The sequence below is a fragment of the Callithrix jacchus genome, chromosome 9 (assembly GCF_049354715.1).
Source record: "Callithrix jacchus isolate 240 chromosome 9, calJac240_pri, whole genome shotgun sequence".
NCBI classification, from domain to species: Eukaryota; Metazoa; Chordata; class Mammalia; order Primates; family Cebidae; genus Callithrix; species Callithrix jacchus.
Window position 1 is genome coordinate 17,562,274 of NC_133510.1, and position 10,958 is coordinate 17,573,231.

General features: G+C 38.2%; 1 non-coding gene across 1 annotated transcript; it reads left to right on the forward strand.

The window, feature by feature from the left end:
- The first annotated feature begins 3,149 nt into the window (after nt 1–3,149).
- LOC118144736 (U1 spliceosomal RNA) lies at nt 3,150–3,313 on the forward strand. Its single transcript, XR_004729475.2, has one exon. It is a non-coding gene; the product is annotated as a U1 spliceosomal RNA (small nuclear RNA).
- Nucleotides 3,314–10,958: the final 7,645 nt, after the last annotated feature.

A 10,958-nucleotide genomic window follows, 5' to 3' on the forward strand; every position in this document is an offset into this window, starting at 1 on the left:
CCCGGTCAGGTGGCAAGGTCTAGGGGATACCACAAGAGTCAGGCAGCAAACTCAGACCAGGTCGTGCTATCTGCTGAGTGAGCCCAGAGAAGATATTCTCTCTGATCTTTCCCATTTGAATTGAGAGTGATACTGTGCTCTTCAGACGGCTGGTGAGAATCTGTTGGCCTCCAGATTGACATCATTCTCTGGCCTCCAGAAGGGGCGATATCTAAAGATTCCAGACAAATGAATAACTTAACATGCAGCCACTGCCTTGCAGGAAACAGATCTCAGCTCCTCTGTCTCTTCCTCCAGTGAAAATGCATGCTCTTTTCTTCACCTTCCTCTGTGCACACAGGAGGTTCTTCTTGCTCTTCTCAGAATCCACGCCATGTTCGTCTCAGACTTCTGCTTCTATTCTCCTCTTTGCCTACTGTTTCTTTCAATGTAGCTTTGGTCCATGAAAGGCAAAACTAATGCTACGCAACAAGGTACAAAAATTCAGATTCTCCAGAATTTCTCTTAGGAGGGCTTTAAAAAATAGATTTAGGTAGCACGCGTGCAGTTTTGTGACACAGATATATTGCATAGCGGCAAAGTCTGGGCTTTTAGTATACTCACTACTCAAATCGTGTACATTGTACCCAATGGGCAACTTTTTCTCACTCACCCCTCTCTCCCTCTCCCACCTTTTGCAGCCCCAGTGTCTGTTATGCTGCTCTGTATGTTCATGGGTACCCAGTGTTAGAGCTCATTTGTGACGAAGAATATGAGATATTTGACTTTCTGTTTCTGAATCATTTCACTTAGGAGAGCATCCTCCAGTTTCAGCCATGTTGCTGCAAAAGGTATGATTTCATTGTTTTTTGTGACTAAATAGTATTCCAAGGTGTGTGTGTGTGTGCGTATGTGTATGTGTGTAGTATTTATACTATATATAGCATCAACCCTAATACTATATATTTATGTAGCATTAATATTTAGTACTAATGCTAATACTTTAACATCAATTTTATGTTTCTATAGTACTGATATATTAATATGTTCATAATTAATAATTGATATATTAATATATACTATATATTTATATGGTATTCATATAATATATTATAGCACTTATAGTAATATATAAATACAGTATATATTAATACATATCCATTATTAATTAATAATAGATTACAATACTAATACTATATAAATATAATGTTAATACGAATACTTTAGTATTAATATTTGGTATATAATATAGTATATATAACACTCTATATACCATTATATGTACTATATATTATATACCAATTGGTATTACTACACTAATTACTGCTAATATTGGTACTAATTACTGTTAGTAATATACTAATTAGTATAGTAATCCTAATTAAAACTAAGCACTATATTTGTACCAATATAATACAAATATTAATATGATATATATACACACCATGGAATATGAAATGTGTTATACACACACACACACACACACACACACACACATCACATTTCTGTATCCACATTTTCTGTATCTTCTGTATCTGTCGCTGTACACTTAGGTTGACTCCGTGACTTTGCTACTGTGAATGCTGCTGCAATACGCAGATGAGTACAGGTGTCTTTTTACTACAATGACTAGTTTTCCTTTAGGGAAACTGTATTTTTGACAGGCAATTGGTCCTAAATATGGGTAGAACTGTTTGTCACAGATCAAGGGAAATAGTATTTCCCTTGCTCAAGGGAAAAAAAGTTTGTCACTTGCTCAAGGGAAGGGAAGGAGAGAGGAGAGGGAATGAAGTCTCTGCTTGCCCTAAATTCTCATGAAAAAATACATCACTCACCAAAGAGTTGGGTCTGTCTGGATATGTTCAATATCAAGATACTATGGAAGTTTATGATCCACTGTGTGACAAATTACCTCAAAACTTAGTGGCTTAAAAGAGTTCATTTTGATAATCTCACTGTTCTGTGAGTCAGGAGTCTGAGCATGGCTGAGCTGAGTCCTCTGTCTCAAGATGCTTTTACAAGGTGATAGTCAAGATGTTGCTAAGGCCGGGGTCTCATCAGAAAGGTGTACAGGAGAACAATTCTCTTCCAGATGTGTTGGAGACCTTTATCTTCTCTGTGGTTGCTGGCCAGAGGCTATCCTTGGTTCCCTGCCATGTGGACCCATCCAACAGTGACCATGAGCAAGACAGAAGTCACAATCTCTTGTAACCTAATCATTGAAGCGATGTCCCTTCAACTGTGCCATATTCTATTGATGAAAATTAAGTCTCTAGGTTCAGCTCACACTCAGGGGAAGGAGTTATATGCAAGGGCAGGAATACCAAGAGGCCGGGGTCGTTAGGGCCAACTTGGAAGTCTACCTATCACAGGTAAGATCTGGATTTTCACAGGGTTGTAGAATAGGGGTTCAAGCCAAGTGTAATCAGTCTTAGAAAGGTAGAATGGCCCCAGCTTACCTGTGGCTTTTAAAAGGTACCACTTGTTGGCATGATTATGTGCCAGACACTGTGTTATACACATGCATTTCTCTTTTAATGTACAAAATAATGTTTTCATTATCCAGATGTAAGATGAGCAAAGGAAGTCTTGGATTAAGGAATTTGACCAGGGTACAAAGCCAGTTAGTGGCAGGGCCAGGACAAAATCACAGGTTTGTCTGCCTCCAGACATGGGCCATGAAGGGTTCATTTGTGCTCTCTGTTCAGCCAGTTCTATGCACTAGACTGTGTTACTTACAGTGCCTCACCTATGGGTACCAAACTTTGGATCAGTTAAGAAAGAGTTTGGCTTTAATAATCAATAACTTATTAAATAAGAACACTGACATGAAAGCGTATGAGATAGGCAGTTCAGGGCTGTGTCAGCGGCTTCGCAATTTCATCAGCATCCCAGCCTCCTCCTGTCTTTTAGTTCTACGACCTTCAGTGTTAGTAGATGAATGATGCAGCTCCGGGGCGGGGGGAGATGGGAGTCATTTCTACGTTCTAGGCAGAAATAACGGAGCCACTTTCTTCTCCTTAGGTAGCTTTGTCTTTTTATTCAAAGAAGAGATCCTCTCCAAACAGATCTCATTGGGTAAGAATGGTGCTGTCCTGCTCTCCCTAGTTGCAAAGGATGCTGAGATGGCTACAATTTTAGCTCTCCAACTTCTATTAAAGAAGAGAAGGACACTTACCTGACAGGGGAGATACCATGATCACGAAGGTGGTTTTCTCAGGGCTAGTCTTATCCATTGCACTGTGGATATGCTGACCCCTGCAATTTCCCCAAATGTGGGAAACTCGACTGCATAATTTGTGGTAGCTGGGGACTGCATTTGCGCTTTCCCCTGTTTTTTTTTTTTAAAAAAAAGAGAGGAGTACAAATAAATGGGGGCTGAAATAGTCTGTATATTGGTCCCCTCCAAATCTCATATTAAAACGCGATCTCCAATTTTGGTGTTGGGGCCTGGTGGGAGATATTTGGGTCATGGGAGCAGATCCCCGATGAAAGTCTTGGTGACATCCTTATGGTAACGAGTGACTTCCCTCTCTATCAGTCCCCACAACATCTGATTGTTAAAAACAGCCTGGAGCCCTCCTCTCCTCTCTATTTTTTCCTCTCTTGCCATTTGATGTCTGCTGTCTTTCTCCTTTCACCAAGAGTAAAGTAATCTGAGACCCTCACCCGAAGCAGACACTGGCACCGTACTTCTTAGGGTGTGCAGAACTGAGTGTCAAACAAACTTCTTTTCTTCATAAATTACTCAGCCTTAGGTATGCCTTTATAGCAACACAAAATGGACTAAGCCAGGGGCTAACCAATTCATGCTGTCATTAAAGAAATTCTGTTGACTACAGACCTCCCTGCCCCCCATATTAATGATGAAGAAATAGGTACAATTAAACTTCTTCTCACCTCTTCTCCTTCCTCCATTTCAACATTTTTTATTACTTTTATTATTTTTTCTACCCTGTCAAATTGATAACACTTACATTCTCTTCTCAAACCACAACTCATATGCTTTTAAAATTGTCATTCTAAATTCAAATTCTTTCAACATAGCTTTTTCATTTATCTTTTTGTGAACAAATGCTATGTTAAACTGTATAAAATTGCTGATATTGGACCACTGTTGCTCAGAAAAATGCCTATTTAATATGCTTAACCTAATAGGGATTCAAGAAGATTTGTTAAGTAGTATATTTATAAAATTGCATATGCTTAAAAATCTGTTAGTGCCTTTATATGAGGTGACAGCTCTTTGTATATACCGTTATTGTGTGACACATTTTCCCTGAGGTTTTGTAGACCTTGCTTCACTTTCCTCTAATGTAAGATTTCTGCTGTAGTTGAAGTCTCAGCCAGCCTAACAGTATTCTCCTCATAGGTAACTGGAATTTTTGTTTGGATGTCCATAACATTATTTATGATTTTTATCATTTTAATGATTTAAAAAAATCCCTAATCTTAGAATTCCAGTAAATTTGCTGAGATACATATCAATTTAGATCATTTATTATCAAGTATTTTCCTGAAACACAATTCATCAGGATGTTTTTGTCATTTAAGAAATGTCAAACAGGCATGGTGGCTCATACCTGTAATCCTAGCACTTTGGGAGGTCAAGGCAGGCAGATTGCTTGAGCTCAGGAGTTCGAGACCACCCTGGGTAACATGGTAAAATCCCGTCTCTACAAAAAAAAAAGTACAAAAATTAGCCAGCTGTGGTGGCATGTCCTTGTAGTCCCAGCTACTCAGGAGGCTGAGTTGAGGGAATGGCTTGAGCCTGGGAGGCAGAGGTTGCAGTGAGCTATGATGGCACCACTGCACTTCAGCCTGGGTGGCACAGCCAAACCCTGTCTCAAAAAACAAAAAAGAACAAAAAGTTTTATTCATATCCATTAAGTACTTCCTCCCCTCCTTCATTCCTTCTTTCTTTTTCTTCTTTCTTGAGATGGGGGTGTCTCCCTATGTTGCCCAGGATGGCCTTGAACTCCTGGGTTCAAGTGATCCTCCCACCTCAGTCTCTCAAAGTGCCAGGGATAAAGGCATGAGCCACCATGCCTGGGCACTTATTTCTCTCCAACATTCTTTTCCTTAAAGAAACTAGCTGCATTTGTTGGATTGTTCTTATATTTCATATCTGTCCCTTTTCTCATATTCTTCAATTTTTCTTCTTTTCTGTTTTATTTTAATTAATTTTTAGAAGCTCATCCTTCACGTTACTGATTTCAGCACTTTCTATTTATATTTATTGCTTGTACAATTCTTCCACTAAAATGGAATTAATATACAGGTTGTATAGCACACAGAGTATTCCAAAGCTCTTGTAAGGAAAATAATGCAATACAAACTTACCCCAGATTTTCATAAGTGTAAATACTAAAATTTGCTACAGTGTGCATCTAGAATATAAATATGGTATAAAACTTCCAAACTAATCGAGGGGGAGATGGGATGAAGGAAATATCAATGTAATAAATGCCATGGAAGGTAAAGAAATGTAAGCACAGAACAGGCAGAAAAAATAGAAAACATAAGAGAAGATAATAGAGAAAAAGTTCTAAAATATATTCATATTTGCAATGAATGTAAGTGGGAACTTCACTTGAAATATTGATTGACTCTTCAAACAGAATGATAATGTAAATAAAACAAAAATTTATGGGATGCAGCTAAAACAGCAACTACAGAGAAACATAACCTTAAATGCATCTACTTCAGAGAGCTAGAGAAAGAGGTCCAAACAAAAGGCAGTGGGAGGAAGAAAATGATATAGATAAGAAAGAAAACCAGTGAATCAGAAAACATATATGTAATAGACATAGAACCGATGAATAAAACTGGAAAAGTGAATCAGAAAGCATATATGTAATAGACATAGAACAGACTAATCAAACTGGAAAAGCCATAGCAAGACGAATCAAGGAGAAAAGAAAGAAAATACAAATTATTAACATTAGAAATGTGTAAGTTCTACAGATATTAAAAACAAATGGAAAGATATTATGCTGATAACTTTATATCAATACATTTGACAACTTAGATGAGTGGAGTTTTTGTTTTTTTTTTTTAAGAAACCCAAGTTACTGAAATGGCACAAGAAAAATCAGAAAATATAAACAGGTTCAGAGAGGTTGAGAAAGTGGAAGAGCTGAAATTCAGCCCTAATTCCTTCTGACTCAACAATAAACTTCCATTATTCACTGCTTTCAAAAGTTTCCATCAAAGTACCCTAAACAGCAAAAGAGAATAGATAGCAGCTATCTTTGGAAGACAGGTCTCAAGAAAACAGCCAAAAGCTCAAGAATGCTTAGGTGATTGATAGATGTTAGATAGATAGATAGATAGATAGATAGATAGATAGATAGATAGATGACAGAGGATTAGATAATATTTCAAAAACTTTTCAAACATTTATAATAATCTAGAATTGTTTTGTGTATTGATTTATTATCCTACAGTCTTGTGAAATTCTTGATTTTAATAAATGTTCATCAATAAGAGACTGCTAAAACAAATTATGAAGTATCATTAACATGAATTACAATCAGCTATGAAAAGCAAACTGTGAGGAAATGCTGTTACACTTCTATAAAGAGAATGCCACGATGCCTTAGTACACAAAACACTGCTGTGCAGAAGAGTGTGTTCTGTCTTCCTGTTTTCACGTTAAAACCGTATCTGGAAGGATATACAGAAAGACTAATAACAGTGGTTTCCTACTTAGAGTAGAAGGGACTTTGTGAGAATAAATGAGAGGGGAATGTTTCACAATATACGTTTTAATGTATATTGCTTTCTGATATTTGTATGCATTAGCTCTAGCTTTCTTTTTTTTTGTTGTTTGTTTGAGATGTAGTGGTGGGATCTCAGCTCACTGCAACCTCTGCCTCCCAGGTTCAAGTGATTCTTATGCCTCAGCCTCTGGGATAGCTGGATGACAGGTGCATGCCACCGCACCCGACTAAAATTTTTTGTATTTTTAGTGGAGATAGGGTTTTGCCATGTTGGCTAGGCTGATCTCAAACTCTTGAGCTCATGTGATCTTCCTGCCTCGGCCTCCGATAGTACTGGGATTATAGGCATGAGCCACCGTGCTTGGCTTTATGCATTAGCTCTTAAACAAATAGTACTAAAGAAAAACCAAATGTGTGAGCAGACAAAAAATATCTTTGGGATGGAATATTTGATATGCATGCTTAGTATGTTTTCAATAAAATCTCCGGAGATTTCCACCTTCTGGCCATGATGGAATGCGTGGAAGCAAACTTGACCCATCTCTGTAAGCAACCAGAAAACTAGACTGAGTATGTGAAACAACAGTTTTCACATATTAAACAACAGGTACTGCAAGATTGTGATCCATGAAAGAAAGAAAATAATGAGGTGAACCCTACAATTTCCCTGGTTTCTATCTGAACCACAGCACGAAGGAGAGGAACAGAGTTTGGGGAGGTTGAGGTGGCTGGAGTTTGGGGGCAGAATATTGAGAAGAGGAAGCTCTGTAGAGCAAGAACTCCGGATATCTACATAGCCATTCCTTTGAGTCTTTGGTTGATTACTAAGATGTACATGCATAAAATAAAACTTCATGAGACCAGATAAAGAAAACCGCCAGGAAAGAGTGACTACTGGAAGCTGGGAACCGATAAGTCTCAACGCTCATTCAGAGCTGGGAGACATTAAACCTCTCCCGGGGTAAGGGTAAAGAAATTTCATTTAGGTCTGGGCAAGGTGGCTCACGCCTGTAATCCCAGCACTTTGGGATCACCTGAGGTCAGGAGTTCCAGACCAGCCTGACCAATATGGTAAAATCCCATCTCTACTTAAAATACAAAAGTTATCTGGGCATGGTGGTGTGTGCCTGTAGTCCCAAGTCCCGGCTACTCGGCTGAGACAGGAGAATTGCTTGAACCCGGGGGTCAGAGCTTACAGTGAGCCGAGATTGCCTCACTGCATCTGGTGACAGAGTGAGACTCCACCTCAAATAAATATATAAATAAATAAACACCTCATTTAAGGCTACTCGTGGTGGCTCATGCCTACAATCTCAGCAATTTGAAAGGTTGAGGGGGATGGATCACCTGAGGGTCAAGAGTTTGGGACCAGCCTGGCCAACATGATGAAACTCCATCTCTAATAAAAATACAAAAATTAGCCGGGGGTGGTGGTGCACACCTGTAATCCCAGCTACTCAGGAGGCTGAGGCAGGAGAATCACTTGAACCCAGGAGGTGGAGGTTGCAGTGAGCCAAGATTGCTCCACTGTACTCTAGTATGGGTGACACAGCCAGACTCAGTCTCAAAAAAAAAAAGAAAGAATGAAAGAAAGAAACCTCATTTAATACCTGAGACCTCCAGTAAAATCCCCAGCAGGGTCATGTTTTCATAGCAGGGTTAAATTAGTTCTAGTGAAAAGGCTGCCTCAGATTCACCTTAACAAAGCTTAAAAACAAGCCCACAAAGGATCAAGCTGATCCACAAATAACTAAACTGTCTGACAGAACTAACTGAAACACTCTTAAAGGAGGACCACACAGTCCAGACACTCAACAACTTTGTCACCACAACCTGCCCATTCAATCCAATATTACTAGACATGTCAAGAAGCCAGAAAATCTGACTCATAACCAAGAAAAAAATTAGTCAGTAGATGGAGACCCAGAAACAGCACATAGGATGAGATTAGCCACTGAGACCTTCAAAGCATCTATTTTAAATATCAAATCTAAAGGAAAAGATAAAGACAAAGGGAAAGAAATGGAAGACATAAAATCTAAGTAACTCGTGTAGCTTAGAGCTTAGAAATACAATATCTGAAAGTAAAAATTCACTGGAGAGACTTGAATGCAGATTAAGCACAGCAAAAACAAAATAAAACAAAAACCCACCAAAAAACAAAACAGAAAAACAACCCTCAGTGAATACCAGTATAAAGATTTTATTTTATTTTATTTATTATTATTATTATTTGAGATGGAGTCTTGCTCTGTCGCCCAGGCTGGAGTGCAGTGACCTGATCTCAGCTCACTGCAAACTCTGCCTCATGGATTCAAGCAATTATCTTGTCTCAGCCTCCCAAGTAGCTGGGATTACAGGCATGCACCACCACACCAGGCTAATTTTTGTGTTTTTAGTAGAGACACGGTTTCACTGTGTTGGCCAGGATGGTCTTGATCTCCTGACCTCATGATAAAGATTTTAAAACACTGCCAGAAAAAGAGCAGACCCTCAGTGACCACCACCATTATCCTATCAAAAAGCCTAACACTGGAGTTTCAGAAAGGGGATAAGAAACTGAAAAGGCACGTGAGGAAACAATAGTCAAAAATGTTCCAAATTTGATGAAAACTATGAACTCACAGTTTCGTGAATCTCAGCGAACTCCAAGCTAAACAAAAACAAATATCCACACACACAACTATAACAAATAAAACCACACGAGGCACATTATAATTAAATTGCTAAAACTCAGTGAAGAAGAGAAAATATTCAAAAGAACTGGAGAGTGGGGTTTGAGGGGAAGGAGGGGGATCATTTATTGTCAGAAATAGTACAGGTCAGAAGACAATAGAATTACATGTTAATATTTAGAGTGCAATTTAGATGAACAAGGAGGGAGTGGAGAGGGGAAGAAAGAAAAATGAGTAAAATCCACATTGCATTTAGTAATTTCTTTCTTTTGTTGTTGTTGCTTTTTGTTTTTTCAGATGGAGTCTCGCTCTGTCGGCCAGGCTGGAGTGCAGTGGCGTGATCTCGGCTCACTGCAACCTCTACCTCCCAGGTTCGAGCAAATGTCCTGCCTCAGCCTCCCAAGCAGCTGGGACTACAGGTTCACACTACCACGCCCGGCTAATTTTTGTAATGTTAGTAGAGACAGGGTTTCACCATATTGGTCAGGCTGGTCTTGAACTCCTGACCTCAGGTGATCCACCCTCCTTGGCCTCCCAAAATGCTGGGATTACAGGTGTGAGCTAATGTGCCTGGCTGTATTTAGAAATTTCAAAACTACTTCTTCAGTAATCAATAGAACAAATAAATAGGAAATCAGCAAGACAATATAAGAACTGAGCAACCTGTGAACCAACTTACCCTAATTGATATTTATAGAACACTCTACTAAATCTAAAATAAACATTATTTTCAAATGCACATGGAACATTCACGAAGACAGATCATATTCTGGGTCATAAAGAGAAACTCTTAGGCTTTAAAAAAGCGATGTAAATCCTGTATACTCCTGAGCTCAGGTGATCTACCCACCTCGGATATTCTCTGTTGGTAACAGAATTAAAATAGAAATTGATAACAGAAAAATATCTAAAAAATTCCAAATATTTAGAAATTAAACAATATATTTCTAAATAATATATGGATTTAAAGGAGATATCAAGAAAAACGAGAAAATGTTTTGGGCTAAATTTTGGAAAAACACAACATATTCAGATGTGTAGGATGTAGTTAAAGCAGTGCTCAGAGAGAAATGTATAGCATTTAAATGCATGTGTTAAAAAGAAGAAAATAATAAACTCAACCAAAATCAGTATAATTGCAAACAAAGAAAGCCAATAAACAAAAAATGGATACTTTGAAGAGATCAGTAAAATTGATAAACCTCTGATCATACTGAAAAGGAAATATGAGAGAAGACATAAATTACCAGTACTGGGAAGGCAAAAGGAACGATACCACCACAACTCTGCTGAAAGAATAATAAAGGAATGCTTCAAACAAACCTATGCCCAGAGATTCTACAGCTTAGAAGAAATGACAAATTTCTTGAAAGCCACAAACTACCAAAACTCACCCAAAAGAAATAGATACCTTGAATAGCCCTATATTTATTAAAGCAATTGAATTTGTACTTAAAAACCTTCCCAGAAATAAAACTTCAGGTCCAAATGATTTTTTCTGATGAATTATATCAAATGTTTAGAGAATACCAATTCTACACAATTTCTCCAGAAAATAGAAGGAAACATTTCCCAACTC